Source organism: Haemaphysalis longicornis, unplaced genomic scaffold (genome assembly GCF_048455015.1).
Source record: "Haemaphysalis longicornis isolate Haplotype H1 unplaced genomic scaffold, Haemaphysalis longicornis Haplotype H1 scaffold_9, whole genome shotgun sequence".
Classification (NCBI taxonomy): domain Eukaryota; kingdom Metazoa; phylum Arthropoda; class Arachnida; order Ixodida; family Ixodidae; genus Haemaphysalis; species Haemaphysalis longicornis.
Genome location: NW_027526460.1, coordinates 133,964,752 through 133,982,716, shown reverse-complemented (window position 1 = coordinate 133,982,716; position 17,965 = coordinate 133,964,752).

Genomic DNA, 17,965 nt, shown 5'->3' with positions numbered 1-17,965 from the left:
GCAAAATTTAATAAAAAAAACCTGAGCCCGTCGGACTGTTTTGTAATATCAGCCCGCCTTCGAAAGACTATAAACATGAGTCCGAAAAAATTTGGCCTTTTCAACCTGAAAACGCAACCATAAAGCGAGTATATTGGACTTACAATTTTTAAACTTGGACCGAGCTTTGTAAATATATATCCGGACACAGAAAAAGGAATTTTGGAGAATATCGACGAAATATATTTTTAACAAAGCCACAGTGACTTCGCGATTCGATTTTTTTTATTTAACCTAATTCATTGAGCTAACTTTTTGGTATCAACAATCACGAATTTTCGGCGCATGACTGCCGGGCTTCAGACACTGCATGCATGCGCCCAGGCCAGCACGGCACGAAAAAAAAATTGTTGAAGGCCGAGCCCCACTCGGTCCCGAGAAAATGCGTCCCACCTTGCCCGGGCCATTTCAGTGCCCTAATACACACAATACACATGATATGCTTTTAATAACTTCACTCCAGGCAGCGAAAACGATCAACATTAAAAACTGTAATTCTCAGAAAAGCACCATATGGCGCACTTTATACCGGGATCATTTTAAAACTGTACAGTTCTGTGGTACGCTGGCCATTCAATAACATAAAACAATTACCATATTACGAATGCACAAGTTCATTTAGCGCTGCCCATGTCTTGCAGACGCAAGATATTATGAGACAGTTCGGAATTCAACAAATAAAAGTAGGGTAAAACAAATCGCCAAAACCCCTACTTTTCAATATTGCCCTCATCGGCCTGCCTGAACAACTGGCGTCAATCCCCGACTTACACCATGGTCTTTACGCCGACGATATCGCGGTGTGGACCGGTGTGGGCTCGGTCTGGGATATGCAGGACCGTCTCCAAATGGCAGCTGATACCGTGAATGAGTATGCTAAGAACTGTGGACTCTCGTGCGCCCCAGAAAAATTAGAACTGCTCCTAGTGCGCAGTAAAGGTGGTAGGCGAGCCGATGCACCTTCAATGCACATCATGCTGGACGGTGCCACCATCACCCCGTCTCCGCAAATCAAAATTCTAGGCATGATTTTCCAAGCATATTGCGCAAGCACCACGACGATAGGGAATTTGGAACGCACGAGTAGACAGATTGCTCATATGCTTCGTCGGATCACGGTTAAAGGAAGAGGCATGAAGGAGGCTGACACACTTCGACTTGTCCAGGCATTTGTCGTCTCAAGGTTCTCCCATGTGACGCCCTATGCTTTACTAACGAAGACTGAGAAAAACAAGTTGGATACGCTCTTGCTTAAGGTGTACAAACAAGCACTGGGTTTGCCATCCTACACCTCCAACGACTGTCTCCTCAAGCTTGGGCTTTACAGCACTGTGGACGAGCTGATTGAGGGCCACCTGCTCAGTCAGCGCTACCGGCTATCAAGGACGGATCCGGGCAGGCCCCTTCTACTGAGACTGGGAATGAAAATCCATGATCGCCCTTTGGAATCCACCGAAATAATCCCTGGCGAACTACGCCGAAACATCACAGTGGCCCCCTTGCATGCACCCGCAGTTCCACGAGGGACGGAGAGAGGCGCGAGTTAGAGCCCTGGAGAAAAAATATGGCTCCAACGAAAAAGTTAATTACACGGAAGCCGCAGATTATGCAAGACGCGGAGTCATGGTGGCGACCGTAACGAAGATAGACAGACACGTCACGAGCCTCACTCTCACGAAAGTAACGACGCTACAGGCCGGAAAGGTAGCTATAGCACTGGCGATAACGCAAACACCTACGGAAGTAATCATCACGGATTCTCAGTCAGCGTGTAGGTGCTACCTCCAAGGCCGCATCTCACACACCACAATGAAGATCTTGAGCCAGTACGCTCTAAAAAAAGGGCATCGGTTGTCTGGACACCGGCTCACACTTCTCTCCGTGGCAATGTCTTTGCCCACGAGACTTCTCGAGGTTGTGGGAATCGTGGAGAACCGCGACCTGCGATCCCGAGCCAGCGCGCGCTTCGGGAGAGACGCTTGTGCGTTGAAACCGGTCCGGCGCTCCGCTGGTTCGTCGGCGTCCCCCGAGAGATGGCGCCACCGATGTGTGCGGGGATAGGCGCGCGGGCGCGGGCGGCACGGGAGTCGGGAGAGTCTCGTCGGAGACCCGGTTGGGGCGAGATCGGCGGAACGCGGCGGTGATGGATTCATGCATCTCAGGTGGGTGCTTTGTTTGTCGCGCGCCGTGAGTGCCTGCCTCCCGTTCGCGGTCACGACCCGGACGGCGTGATTCGTGAACGCCGTCGAGCCTTGTGCTCGCATGCTTTGGGATTCCCCAAATAAACGGCTGTGCTTCGGCACTACTGTCTACTGTGTTCTCGTATCGGCGAACCTCGCTGGGCTGCCGTAGCCATGGGAGCCCGCGTGGTTGACACGCCGGGAGCTAGCGTGGGGGCCTACCCCAGAGAGCTGGCAAGGCCTCCGAGGAACCCCTCACATATATCCCACATGGCGCCCGAACGTGGGTCTCGTATTCAGACGAATTCGAGGTTGCTAGCTCTCCGAGAAATGCGTTGCTGCAGTCGTAGCCCGCTACCCTTTGTCCGGAAGACTTCGGACGAAACGTCTTGCGCCAGTCGGTTGGAGGCAGACAGTTATGATGCCCGATACAGCCGTGACGGCAAATGTGTAAACCTTCCTACACGCACCAGGCGGTGAGTCTGTGTCAGTAGGATACCTCCGAGCACCGCAGTCGCGGCGCGCTTGCGAGACGGGAGGTGCGTAGGCCTTGTTCCAACATGGCGGCGGGTCGCCTTCCTCGTAGCGCCGTCCCCGCGCAGTCGTGCCGGCGGCGCCGGTTGAAGTTTCCCGCAGGCGCGGCGGACACTACCGAGCGAGGGTGCGGTGTTTGGGAGTTCGCAAGCCGCACGATGAGCCCGCCGCCGCTACTGCGCTTCGAGTCCGAGGCGGAGTGTTTGCCGATTTGACGCCTGACAAAGAGCGAGGGGGATCGCTGAAGAATCAGTCTCCTCTCGCTGCGGGGGGAAGCGAGAGCAATGGGACCGTTGTCTCCGCGCTTCCGGAGTGCGTGCGTCTCGATGCCGTGAAGTCTCCGCTCGAGATTGCGTTTCGGCAGTAAGAGCTTCGCGCGGCTCGGCAGCGGGCTCGTTGGTCGCGAGAGATCGCTAGTCTTAGTAAGAGACGGACTCTCAGGCGACCTATACCGGTGATTTGCGCCGTAAGCCGCTGGTATTGCGGTTGGCGCTGGCTCTACGGCAGCTTGTATTGCTGCGAGTGAGTTGCAGGAGCCCCGCCTGCTTGATGCTGACGCTGCTTTGCCGACCAACGCACCAAGCCGAAATTACTCGGACGGGTGTTTCGATGCTGACCCCCCGTAATAGTCGGGCGAGCTGCCTCCAGGCGGGGGTGGCTGCTGGAGCACAGTTGCCGGACTCGTGATTCCGCGAGCAAGCGAACGTGCAAGGGGGAGTCCTCTCGGGCATCTTTGTTACCCTATTTGGCGAGATCGTCGATAAGGTTTCCGGCCAGTCACAGGAGATTGCGGAGTCCCGCTGCTCCCCACGTCAAGTTTGGGAATCGTTTAAACTGGACGGTGAGAGCGAGACCTGCAAACGGATACAACCGGGAGCCACGCCAGTCACCACTGCCACGGACAGCGAGGATGGCCTGCTGAACCACCTGCGGGACCGAGCGCGGCCCGCGGAGCTACCGCCAGTTGCTGCTCCGGCCTGCCGGGCGGCAGCCAACCGTTCGGGAGGACCTGCGGCCGAAGCGGCCACGGAACCCAGGAGGCGGCGGGATCTGGCGCCTACGCGAGCGGCGCGAGCCTTCGGGCAGCCGCAGTGGGCGCGGCCGTTCCTGTTGCCGCTTCGAGCTGGGAGTGGGGGTCGCATCATGGCGCGACCCCGGCGTTCGTCGGCTGCGGCTGCAGGTTACCCCCGGTCCTGCCAACCTGCTGTGCTGCCCAACCGCGAGAGACTCGGAACCATTGCAATGTGTTTGCGGGTTTGTGAGGCGAGCATCGCGACGACGGCATGGTGTGGACTTGCATGGGAGTGGCGTTCGGTGGCTGTTTTGCTGACTGGAGACGTCGTGACGAGTGTGGTGCAACGTGACGTCAATCGAGCTCAAGTGGCGTCCAGTTTTAGGGGGGAGGAGTGTGGGAATCGTGGAGAACCGCGACCTGCGATCCCGAGCCAGCGCGCGCTTCGGGAGAGACGCTTGTGCGTTGAAACCGGTCCGGCGCTCCGCTGGTTCGTCGGCGTCCCCCGAGAGATGGCGCCACCGATGTGTGCGGGGATAGGCGCGCGGGCGCGGGCGGCACGGGAGTCGGGAGAGTCTCGTCGGAGACCCGGTTGGGGCGAGATCGGCGGAACGCGGCGGTGATGGATTCATGCATCTCAGGTGGGAGCTTTGTTTGTCGCGCGCCGTGAGTGCCTGCCTCCCGTTCGCGGTCACGACCCGGACGGCGTGATTCGTGAACGCCGTCGAGCCTTGTGCTCGCATGCTTTGGGATTCCCCAAATAAACGGCTGTGCTTCGGCACTACTGTCTACTGTGTTCTCGTATCGGCGAACCTCGCTGGGCTGCCGTAGCCATGGGAGCCCGCGTGGTTGACACGCCGGGAGCTAGCGTGGGGGCCTACCCCAGAGAGCTGGCAAGGCCCCCGAGGAACCCCTCACATATATCCCACAAGGTCTAACCACCCGAGCGCCGCGAGAGAGTTGGCTAGAGACAGCCATCCCCTTGACATCATTCCAGGAGGTGACACAATACTACAGGCTAGCCCGGCTCACGCTTCCCCCTCCACACCCCTCTCTCAGCATGAAAGAGGAGCGCTACTGGCGTTTCCCGCAAACGAACACCTTTCCCCATCCTACCAAGCTGCACTTTATCTGGCCTGCGCAATACGACCCGCAGTGTCGATTCTGCAAAGCACCCTGCACTCTATACCACATGGTGTGGCAATGCCAGCTCAACCCCTCACTTTCCGCGATTTCTAACCGCTCGGTTGAGCAGTGGGAGGGAGAACTGGCCAGCTCGAGCGCCGAAGAACAGCTTCGGCTGATTCACCGGGCTGAGACGGCTTGAAACCGACCACTTGGCTCTTTTTTGTCAACACGAGAGAGACCGGGGAACCATCTGAATCCTTTCTTTAATGGCTGCCAGAATTCCGATCGCGCGCTCGCGCCACGAGGAGCAGATCTTCTTGCTCTTCGTCTTCAGTGTTCATGATGGTGATATTTTACAGAGTCCCGCCCGCCGGAAGTGCGCTTGAAGGATCAGTGGCGCGCTTATTTGAAACCGTCCTCGAGTGGGTAAACGTGCTTGGTAGACCGCCGTATAAGCTCCTTGTTGCTTCTCCGCAGAAGACACGCCCTTGTCACACCGTCACGTCCTGTATACGTCTTCTCTATTCTACACATTTCCCAGAATGTCCTCGGTACGGTTCCTCCCAGAAGATCTACGTCGCCTTCCTCCAACGCTTTACTGGCCGTTGCTTTTGTACGCGCTGTCGCTCCAATTTCTTTGAGATATTCTCGATGCCATCTTGCCCACCAAGTCCGCACGATCCGACACCTACTTCTCCAGGCCTCTTCGATATTCCCGATGATGAGACGTTGTGAATCGTTAAGTTGCTGTCTCCCTCCGATGATGTCCGCAGGGGTTATTGGCATAGGCTCGCCAGGCTCGCCGTACACGTAGGTCAACGGTCGGTTATTTAAAGCTCCTTCCACTTCTGTTATGACGGTTCGCAGCTCTTCTACTGTAATAGTCATCCTCGCTATGATTTTCCTCAGGGAGGTTTTAAGGCTGCGTATAAGACGCTCATAAAACCCTCCCCACCACGGTACGCCCTCCGCTATCAGCTTCCACTTGATATTACGTGAGCTGCAGTAATCATAGAAGTTCTCTCGTTGAATGGTGCCCAGTACATCATTGATGTCTTTCGTCGCCTTCTTGAAGGTTTTCGCATTATCTGAATACACTATTGCTGGCATTCCTCGCCGCGCTGTGAATCTGCGGAATTCTTGCAAGAAGTTGAGTGTTGACATGTTGTTGAGCACTTCCAGATGAACTGCTCTTGAGACAGCGCAGGTGAAAATCACGACATACTGTTTCAGGCACTGGCCCTTGTCGGCTGCGTAGAGCGGTCCTGTAAAGTCTACTCCGCTGACTTGTAATGGCATGGCTTGCGTGACTCGGTCCGCTGGTAAGGGAGGTGTCACTTGGCTCAGTGGTCTTGCATTGGGTCTTTTACAAATGATGCATTTGTTTATTACTCGTTTGACCGTCTGACGGCCTTGCAAGATCCAAAATCGTGTTCGCAGCTGAGCAAGCGTTGCTTGAACTCCACCATGCATCGTCAGACGGTGAACTTGATTCACAAGCAACTCCATGAAATGTCCTTGCTTCGGTAACACGATGACGTGCTTGTTTATCGCATTGCTATATTGAACGCGTCCTTTTTGCCGTATAATCCCCTCATCGTCAATAAATACGTCTTGTCCTTGTATTTGAAACACGTTTTTTCCTTTTTGGTGCGAATGGCTGTGCCCTGTAAATGCTTCTTGAGCTTTCTTAATCCAGTAATTTTCCGCTGAGGTTATTTCTTGCGTTCCCAATGGGCCCTTCCAATGTTCTTTTTTAAGGTTCTTGACGAATCTAAATACCCAAGCAGTTGTTCTCAGAAGGCGATTGCATGATCCATAGTTCTCGATGTTCAATATCGATGATGCCAGTCTCTCTGTTCCGTCTGTGCACTTGTTGCATTCGATCCTCTGTTCTTCAATCATTAACTGGTCGTCTCCTCCGAAGTTTTTGTAGCGATCCATTTCTTGTGACGCTAGCCAACTGGGTCCGCGCCACCATAGTTGTCACTCAATCAAGGCACGTGCTTTGATTCCTCGCGTTAGTAGGTCTGCTGGGTTATCTTCTTGTACAAATGACCAGCTCCCCGCTTTCGTTTTCGCCCGTATTTCTGCGACTCTATTCTCTACGAATGCTTCTCTCTTGCTGCTTCCGTTGATCCAGTGCAACACTATCATAGAGTCAGTCCAAAAGTGACTGCTTCCCAGGTTTCCCACGTAGTGTTTTTGTACGTAATCTCCTAATCTTGCGGCTAGCACTGCTGCCATCAATTCCAATCGAGCCAACGTGAGTTCTTTGATCGGAGCCACACGACTTTTCGCCACCATCAATGTTGCCGTCGTTGTTCCATTGCTGTTTGATGTCACGAGGTACGCTGCTGCTCCATATGCTAGTGGGCTTGCGTCGGCAAAGACGTGCAGCGTTGAGTCTTGTATCATACCTTGATTTTCAGCATAGCACCTGGGCACTTGTAGATGTTTCATCGCTAATGCCTCTTCAATTAAAACTCTCCACCTTTTGTCTTCTTCAGCAGGTAAAGGATCATCCCATGTTGTGTCCAGTTTCCATAGGCTCTGGAAACCTATTTTCGCTCGTATGGTGAATGGCGACAATAGTCCAAGTGGATCAAATATTTTAGCAGTTGCCTGCAGCACTGTTCTTTTAGTCAGTGGGAGCATTGTTAGGTCTGACACCCATTTCTCCACTGGAAAGCACAGAACGTCCTCGTGATGTTTCCATATCATTCCTAACAACTTCGTTCGGCCGCTAGACCGAAGCTCCTTGTGCGCACCCTCGTCCTTTTCGGTTGCGTTGAACACTTCATTTACGCGCTTGTCGTTTGACGTCCATTTTCTCACGTTCATCGAGGCTCTGTCGAACACCATTTTCGTCTCGTTGTACAGTTTGATGGCTTCATCGACTGTGTCCGCTCCGAGCATCACGTCGTCGACGTAAATTGCCCTCTGTAGTCTTTTTGTTGTTTCTGGAAATTCAGGAGTCATTTCTTTTAGATGGTGCTTAATTGTGGCTGCCAGTAGAAATGTGCTCGGTGTAGTGCCGAATGTCACTCTTGTCATCCTCCACGCCTGAATTTCGTCAGTTAGTCTTCCCTGGTCGTCGTGTTTCCACCACAGAAACCGCAAAGAGTCTCGGTCTTCCTCGTGAATGCTGATTTGCAAAAATGCCTTTTCCACGTCTCCGATCAGTGAAATCTTTTCTTTTCTGAAGTTTATAAGCATGGACAGTATGTCCTCGTTAAAGTTCGGACCGGCTTCTAAATTGTCGTTTAGCGATCTGTTTTCCATCGTGCTTGACGACGCGTCGAAAACGACTCTGACTTTCGTGGTTGCTCGGTCCTCTCGTATGACTGCGTGGTGGGGCATATAGTAGCAAAGGGTATTTGGTTTTTCTGCTCCCTCCTGTACCTCTTCCGCTACCCCAGAGGTGAAATATTCTGAGATTGCCTCGTCATACCTTCTGAGAGCACCACTCTTCTTCAGCCTCGTTGCTAATTGCCGTAGCCTTTCATTGCGATTTCTCTGTTCGTGTCCAGGTTTACGTTCTCTTTCCATGGCAGACCTACTGCGTAGCGGCCATTTTCCATCGTTATTTTCTCCTCGAACCCTTCTAACACCTTATCTTCGTTACTTGGTGGACCATGTTTCATTGTGATGCCGATTGACTCCAAATTCCAGAATTTTCCGCAATTCGTCCTGTATTCCTTTATCAGTAGCTTCGACATGAAGTACCATGACTGTCTGGTCTTTTGTCACTTTCAGTTTGTTTTGACAGTATGGTCCTTGCACTACCCATTCGAGCGTTGTTTCCGCAGCCATTAATTTGTCACCTATTCGTTTTATCTTTCCTGTGAAGAATTCCCAATAAAACTCTGAGCAAACATATCGACTTTTGCGTTCTTGTTTTATTGGTGTCGTCGGCAATTGCCAAATCTAGTTTCTTCATCTCTTCGCTGATGTCTTTGCTGGGTGCTGGCAGACAATTACGGGATATCACGTCTACTTTCAGTGCTTCGATTGTGGTGGTCGAGCTCTTGGTTTCCAGCCCTACTGTTACTTGCACCACATCCATGGTCTTCACCGTTTCATTACCGCCGAACGAGCGAATCGTCAACTTTTCTTGTTTGATGATCTTTGCACCAATTGCTTCTGCTAATCCGGCTGCGATGAATGACCTGTGGCTGCCGCTGTCAAGTAAGATTCGTGCGTAGTCGCCTTAGAAGTCTCCTTCAATCCAAGCTACCGCAGTTTGAAGCAGTACGCACTGCCTTTCCTGCCGTTCAATGGCATGCATGGTGCAGGCCGTCGATTCTTGTGGCTGGACCATCGCGGCATGTTGTTCTGCTTTTTTTTCTCGTTTTGTCCTGCACATTGATGTCGCGTGCCTTCCTTTGCACTGTTTGCATCGCACTCTGGCTCTGCAGACACGCGCAGTGTGATTTGGCCGCGTGCACCTGAAACATGGCCGGTTAGCTGTTAGTGCTGCCTTTTTCTCTTCCATTTGCATATTGCGCCGACAATCCTCAGTCGTGTGGTTGTTCTGTTTGCAAAATAGGCACACTCTTTCGGATGAGCTGTAAAAATTTGTTGTCGTTCGAAACTGTCTCGTGCTTTCTTGTGACTGTTTTTGAGAGACCGTTGTTTGCTCCTTTTCTGTCTCCTCTCGTAAGTTTACTTGATGCCGAAGGAATTCAAGCAACCGGGTTAGTTCTTCTGCGCTTTTTTTTCCTGTTGACTCGTTTTGCTGTCTTTCTTCCCTGTTCCGTGTGTTCTGCGACAACTCCTTCAACTTGAACTCTGCTGACAGTTCTGCTGGAATAGCCCTCTTCAACACTGGCATTAGCATTGGTGCATAGCACTCGGGTTTTACATCTAGGGATTCAAGGGCGAGCATGTTCACTTGTACCGCCTGGACCAGCCGTCGAAGATCTTCAATATCCTTTATTGATTTCACTTTTCGAATGTTTAGCAGCTCGTTCATGTGAAGATCCACCGATTTGTCGTGTCTTCCATAAGCTTCCAATAGCAATTGGACTGCATGATCGTAGTTCTTTTCCGCGCAAAACTGTAAGCCTTCTATTTCAGCAGCTGCCTTTCCGTCTAATGACGCCATCAAATAGTTGAACTTCTGAGCTTTGCTCATGTTAGGCCTGTCGTGAACTGATGACTTGTATTGTGTCCAAAATCTGTTCCACTCAAGCATATTCCCGTCGAATTTTATAAGCTCTAGCTTTGGCAATTTGACCAACTCCGATTCATCTGTCCTTGCGCTGCACTGTGGGATTGGTGATATCGGCGGGCTTGGGATGTTGCTTGGGATGGACTCCACAATGCTCATTTCAAGCTTCGAGAGTATAGCCAATATTTTCATGTCATATTCAAGGATTCTTTCAAATTCACTGTCCGCCACTTCGTCTGTTAAATATTGCTCCATTTGGTTATTTGCTTCTTTAAGTCGCGCTTCCATTCCCTTGATCTGTGCTTGCGTGGAGCATAACGTTGTCCTTTCGGCTCTCTCTGCTATTTGCTGTTCGGCTGCGTTGATTAGCTGCGTAATTTGCGCGCGTATCGCCCTCCTCTTCTTTGTTACTATCTCTTTGCTCATCTTGGAAGAGGGTTGTCGGAAGTCCTCTTACGTTTCAGTCAGCTCGGCGGATCTCGTTGATTCCGCGGGGGTCTCCTCGTTGTCTGGACCAGGTCGATCAGCTGCTCCGAAGCCTCCGTCTTCTACGCTGCTCCAAGACAGGCTGCTTGCTTTCGTGGCGTGGAGGTAGAAATCCTGGTCACGGCACCACTTGTCAACACGAGAGAGACCGGGGAACCATCTGAATCCTTTCTTTAATGGCTGCCAGAATTCCGATCGCGCGCTCGCGCCACGAGGAGCAGATCTTCTTGCTCTTCGTCTTCAGTGTTCCTGATGGTGATATTTTACATTTTTCTTTGATAAAGTTTACTCCCTCTCTCTCTCTCGTGGCTTGTGACAAGCTTGTCTATGGCCGTCCTGAGCACTGCTTGGCTGTTTCAGGTCCTCTTAGACAGCATTGCTTCCTTGTTCATGATTTTTGTTTTTTTAGGCTCGCCTAGCAGCGTGTTTGAGTTATATGTGCTCGGCAGGCAGCCAGTTGCGCGCATTGCTTGCCTGTGCATGCGGGGCCCTGTGAGGTAAAGGATATCCCCGCAAAGTTGCACACGAGTACCTACCGTTAAAGATTATGCAGGGCGGGGTTTCAATCTACAGCCCTCCGGGTTACGAACCCAGCACGTTTAGCCTGCAGAATTCTGCTGGGAAAACGCTCTGGACGTCGGCCAGAACCTGCCCTTGCTATTGAATGTGTGGCAAGAATATGTCTACTTTAAATGCGTCTACTTTAAACGCGATCTCCACTCGACGCTTACTTCACGCACTTTGCTTCCTTGGAGCAAACGTACTACAGGATCGAGTGGCGAGGCGAACTAATTCCAAAGAAGTCGGTCGTCCAACCGCAGTGACACTGCTGGGGCTGAACCCACTGCATTCACTGGAATGGTCGTCCCCAAGACTGTCCTGCTCACCGACACAACAGGCCACCACCCCCCAACAGCCCACAGAGACACCTGACACAGACCACTTGTTTTCAACAAGGCCATTCTCCCCCTCATAACATTCCAAAATTTCTCTTCTCACACACAAAAGAGCTCGACTATACTCTCCGTAGGAAAAATAATCATCATCGGCCTGTGTTTGCCCAGATGAGGATGATGGGCTCCTGCTTAAATGCGTGATATAACCGGACACCGAGTACCTAGTTCGCTGGTAATACTACGAATCGTTCGCTAACGACGTCCGCCATTGATTGGGCCCACACACAACCCCGCCGGACCAGGAGTTGAGACGCAATGACCACCGACTGCCTGAGCGCGCCGGTTTCGCGGCTAAGCCTTGCTCAGCTGGGATTAGCACCGCCGTGAGTGACGGGCTCCGGCCCGATTTCCAGATTTGCGAAACAAGACAACACCACCGCAGGGTTCTTCCACGACTATGGAGTTTGACCAGCTCAGCGGCCGCACTATCCACAAACCCGGCCCATGGCAACAAATCTTACAGGAGAGGCAAAATCGTAAGCAGCAAGCAGTTTCGCCCGCACCTGTCCGTAAGCCCACCCCCCGTGGTAATGTGAAGTTACGTCTTCCCGCCAATGATTTCAAGATCGTATATCGTATTAAGGCCGGACTCCGCGTTGCGTCTAGGAGTGAGCTGCAGTTCGCACAAGCCATCTGCGAAGCAAGCAAACTTCCTGAATGGACATCTTCTCCAGCGTAATTATCCAAACCCAAGTTACGCAGAACCTGATCGTCGCGAGCACACCCGGTGAAACGCTAGCTCTAACACTCTGCGAAGTGACGACCATCCAACGGGGGGCAACAACCCAAGAGCTCCCCCCTACCTCAACCCACTAGTGGGCACGACTAGAGGAGTCATCACCGGCCTAGAGGTGGGGACTACGAATGAACAACTGCAGCTCATACTGGCCACCAACGGGCCGCGCATTTTACACGCCAGACTACTCGGCACATCGACCGCCGCCGTAATTACCTTTAAAGGCACCCGTGTGCCATACTACATAAAAGCATACGGCATCCTCACACGCTGTCGACCATTCCGTCAAACTATCCAGTGCAGTGCTCTCTGCGGGGAGATGGGTAATCGGTAGGACATCTGCCCAAACACCGAGGTCATCATCTGCCCAACTTGCCACTCACGTGATCCCCCCATCGGACATCCATGCATCCAGACTTGCCAACTTTGTGGACTCAACCACCTTTTGGCCAGCCGCGAATGCCGTAAGAAATTAAAACCACCTCTACCACCCTCTCAGAGGAACGCCCGTACCAACCAAGGACCGGCCCCTGCCAACAGCTGGCCTTCCCTGGAGGAGACCACCCCACCTTCACCACTCAAGAAACCCACCAACAAGGTAAGCTGGTCAGCCATGGCACTTGCTCCACCCATTGCTCACCCCTCACCTATATTAACCACCCCAACTACGCCAACCCTCCCTGACCAACGCATTCACCAACTGGAACAGGAAAATGCCAGCCTAAAACAGCAACTCGAGGCCACCAACGAACGTACTGTTGCCATTGAATCATGTATTGAGCAATTGCGTGCTCAAGTCGACAAACTGAAACACGACTCATCTCACGCTTTCGCAACACCCAGGGACACTCTGCCTGACGAAGAGACCACTCTCCGCGCGCTCACCCCAGCCCCCACGGACCTTTCCCGCATTGAGCGACTTATTTACGATATGGGCGAACACATTAATGGCCGTCTTAACAGCCTTGACAAACGCCTTCATGCTCTTGAGGACAGCACACGCATTACTAAAGCACGCAAAAAGCCCAAGATCTGTCAGTTGCCCCCGGAATCAGAAGACACATGCTCGACCATCCCATCAGATCAAGAGGAGAACGAAGGCACGCATGATACCCAAAAACAACAACCGATCACCTCCGGCTCTGACCATCTGGCAATGGAACTGTCGTTCCTACCGCAACAAACGCCCCTCCTTGTTAGCATACGCACAACAACATTCCCCAGATATTATAGTCCTGCAAGGAGTGGACACGGCGCCAATCTCCCTTCACGGTTACAAATCTCACCAGACTGAACCCACCTCCCGCACCGCCATCCTCATTCGTACTGCGCATGTGGTACAGACCCATTCCTTATCGACGGACCTTGACTGCACATTCTGAGGTAAAATAGTTCCACAAATGTGCAGTCAAGGACCTTGGCTGCACATATGTGGAACTTTTTTACCTCATAAGAAAACACAACCCAGCTGATACATACTAAATATCTACAGCACCCCCTGACAACCCCTTCATGGCATCCAAGCACTACTACAAACAGTAGGGCAACGAACCCGTGGCCACCGGCTTATTCTTCTTGGTTAAAGATCCCCAGGTGGTCAAAATTAATCCGGAGCCCTTCACTACGGCGCGCCTCATCGCCTACGTTGCGTCGGCGCGTTAAACCCTACAATCAATCAATCGATCAATGAATCAATCAATAAATATTCTTCTTGGTGATTTCAATGCCCCCCACACGGCGTGGGGCTACCACTACGAAACTCCTAAGGGCCAGCGCCTTTTCCATGCCCTCCAACAAAACTGTGCAATTTAACAGGTCTCCCCAACTGTATTGGCACAAGCGCTGCCAGGGACACTACTCCGGGCCTCACGCTCACCCACAACGTCCCGCATCCACGACGAAACCCTGGGCAGTGACCATCACATCCTTCAACCCACGATATCACAGCGAGCACACCAAATCGGCACGGCCCGCATCACCAATTGGAAAGAGTTCCGTAAACAAACACCGGCTCAGAAAATTGATTGCATCGACACATGGACAACTAAATTGCTGGACCTCTGTCGGCAACACACTACCACTGTCAACCTAAGGCAAGAAACCCCTGCGGCAGACTCTCACCTCCTCCACTTATGGGAAGCTCTCCGCAGCCTCACTAAACGGTGGAAGCGCAACCGCACTAACCGTAAGCTTAGGCTCCGCATTGCAAAGCTGATGGAGGAGGCAGAGAACTACGCTCGCCAACTCAGCCAGCAGAACTTGGCAGAATTCTGTGTGAGACTTCAAGGTACCTTGGGCACAGGCCGTTCCTGGCACATGCTCCGCTCCTTCATGGGCAAGACGGAAACGAAGGCTACCACACACCATCACATTAAGCGCCTCATCCACTCCTACCCCGGTACGGAAGACGAGCTGTTGAGTAGTCTCCAGCAGTCCCTCCATGAAGACCCGACACAACCTCCCGCCCGCTACCCGCCCTACAAGGGGCCCCCTAATCCCTCTCTCGACGCCCCATTCACGCTGCAGCAGCTAAAAGCTGCACTCCTGAAGCTCACACGCAACACCACCCCAGGCAACGACCAAATTCCGAACAAGCTTCTCCGAAACCTTGATCACGCGGAAATTGGCCATCTCTCAGATTACTATAACCACAATTAGGTTGCTGGCACCCTCCCCCAGCAGTGGCGGCATGCGGACATTACGCTGATCCCTAAACCAAACAAACCCATTACCACCACAAACCTTCGCCCCATCTCCCTCACGTCCTGTGTTGGCACGCTTTTAGAACACATGGTGCTTAACCGCCCCACTCCTTACATCGAGGATAACGGTTACGTCCACACTACCATGTTTGGATTCCGCCAGCACCTTTCTACTCGGACATTTTCTTACAAACCAAAGAGGACATCACTGATCACCTTCCCACCTCGACCAAGCAGTCTATCCTTGCCCTTGACATTAAAGATGCATTCGACAATGTCACACACCAGGCCATCCTCAAGGGACTAGCAACCACAAACTGCGGTCCGCGAATGGACGCCTATTTCACTGCATTTCTCCAAAACCGCACGGCCACCGTACGCCTCGGGCATCTGCGATCCACGAATTTTCCTCTCCGCTCCAGGGGGACACCGCAATGATCAGTGGTGTCTCCGTTACTATTCAACCTAGCGATGCAAGAGTTGCCACCATTACTTAGCGCAATTCCCATGGTCAATCATGCTCTGTATGCTGATGACCTCACACTGTGGATTGCACAGGGCTCCACCAGCCAGCAGCTGGATTCTCCTCAAACTGCTGTTGATGGCATTCAGGAGTACCTGCAGGAGAGGGGCCTCAAATGCGCCCCAGAAAAATCTGCGCTCATCACACTGTGCGCTCGCGCGTACAGGAAACGCGCCGACCTAATCCCAGATCCTGACCTCTTCATCGACAACCACCCAGTACCCAATGTTGCCTCACTAAGAATACTCGGACTTAACATCTCTAAGAACGGTAGCGGCTCTATCACCATCCCCCAACTCCAGCGGACGCTCACCCAACTCACTCAACTAGTCCTCCGTGTTGCCCACCGTCGGTTCGGCCTTCAAGAACACGATGCGGTTCGCATCATTCAGGCATTACTGACCAGACGCCTCATGTACGGGACCTCATACCTGGCCAACAAACCTGCGGAGCGAGACAAGCTTGTAAGACCGCGATCATTCGCCAAGCTTATAAGACCCAACTCGCCCTTCCGCCCACTACATCCACCCGCAAGTTGTTCCAATTAGGAATCCACAATACCTGGGAATAACTTCTTGAAGCGCACAAGCTGTCACAGCAATGACGCCTTCTTCTTACATATACGGGGCGCTGCACTCAATAACGCTTGGGTTATGCCACTCCCCCTCCCGACGACTGCCTGTTTGGCATACCGCCTGATATCCGGAATCGAATAACGGTGGCTCCTAAACCCAGAAATATGCATCCGGAATACAACGTTGCCCGCCGAGCCACTCGTCCGGCCGCGTTGCACCAGTTACATTCCTCTAGCTCCATCACTCGGTACGTGGACGCTGCCTGTTACTCCGCCGAGCGAGCTTACGCCATTGCCGTTGTCGACCACCGCTTTCAACAGCTTTCGGCAGCCACTATTCACACCACCACTGCCACAACGGCCGAAGAAGAAGCCATTTCGCTAGCAGCCACCACAGCCAAAGACTACGTCACCGTACTTAGTGACTCGCAACAAGCATGTCACCGATATCTTCGGGGCCGCATTACTGCCACAGCTGTCCGCATCCTTCAGGCTCATTCCAAACTACCCGACATCCAACTCATCTGGGCACCTGGCCACGCTGACCTCCCCGGAAACCATGCGGCCCCACGCCGCTGCCGGCGAGTATGCACGCCAGGCCGTCTCCCGGCAGCCTCTTTGCCCAGATACCCCTCTCACCCCCCCTGATCTCCTTACCCACTACCACCTCAGCCGCCGCAGATATCCTCCCCCTCACCCTCGCCTTAGTCGTCACGAAGAAATTACCCTCCGAAGGCTACAAACAAACTGGCACCCCCACCGTACCCTCCTCCACAAAATATACCCAACTCAGTACTACATGACCTGTGCCTACTGCCCATCCCCTGGCACCCTATACCACCTGGTATGGGAATACCAGCAATCCCCGTCTTTATCTTCAATCCCTAACTCTACTTACGAACAGTGGTTGGACCGGCTGACCAGGTGGGACCTTGCGGCGCAGGAAGAAGTCATCGCTAGAGCCCGGGCAGCCAGCCAGGACCAGGGCATCCCGGACTAAGGACGCCCCCCACAGGGCTGGTACCTCTGCCATCTATAAGCACGAATTTGCTTCTTTTCATTAAACGTTTATTTCTCTCTCTCTCTCTCTCTCCGTGGTGTTAAGCCCTGTTGGTATGCCTTATGTCCACACCCAATTAAGATGTGCTATATGCCTCGACAGGGCCTCACTTGTGTGTGGGTATAGGTTTTTGGGTTTTAAGCCCCTACTGTCATCAGCATGAAGTGCCAAGCATACAGACGCCCCTTTTCATAAAGAAACTAGCCTGCACTTACCCCGGCTACTAAAACCATCAAATGTACTCGCACACTGAACGGCGTGGAGGGAAGACACCACAGTGTTGTCCTATGTGTCCTTTTACTTGCTATGCCGCCTCACTATTGTACTTACACGATTGTAGGTCGAACCCTCCGCATCGCAAGTCAAAAAAAAAAAGAAAAACAGAATACACGACTGCATTACACAACCACATTACATTGGTCACCTGGCCTACAGCTCGTCCTCTCTAGTGCATTCACTAGTGCTGCAGCTACCATGCCAATTGCTGCGGTCCCACAGCACGTCGTCCTACACTGTGGGTTGAGTAAGAACAGAAAAACAGTATTGCGAACAAGCGTTGGGAATAAGTACTATTCGCAACAGGTAGAGTCAGAAAGCAAATGCACAGTTGCAATTACGCCGTTGGTCCCGGATTTCTCGTTTGCCTCGCCATCGCTGGCAGTAGAAGTTTTAGTTTCGATTGTAGGTCGACTCCCCAAACTTCCGGTTTCCAAATTTGAAGAAATGAGTCGCCCTACAAGCGTGAAAATATGGTATTTAGGCTGAAAGCGTTCCCAGTTGTTGGCTTTACTTACTGGTGCTTGTGACAGTGTCTAGCTTCAATGCTGTCGTGTGCCTTTCCTTCGACCCTGCACACTGG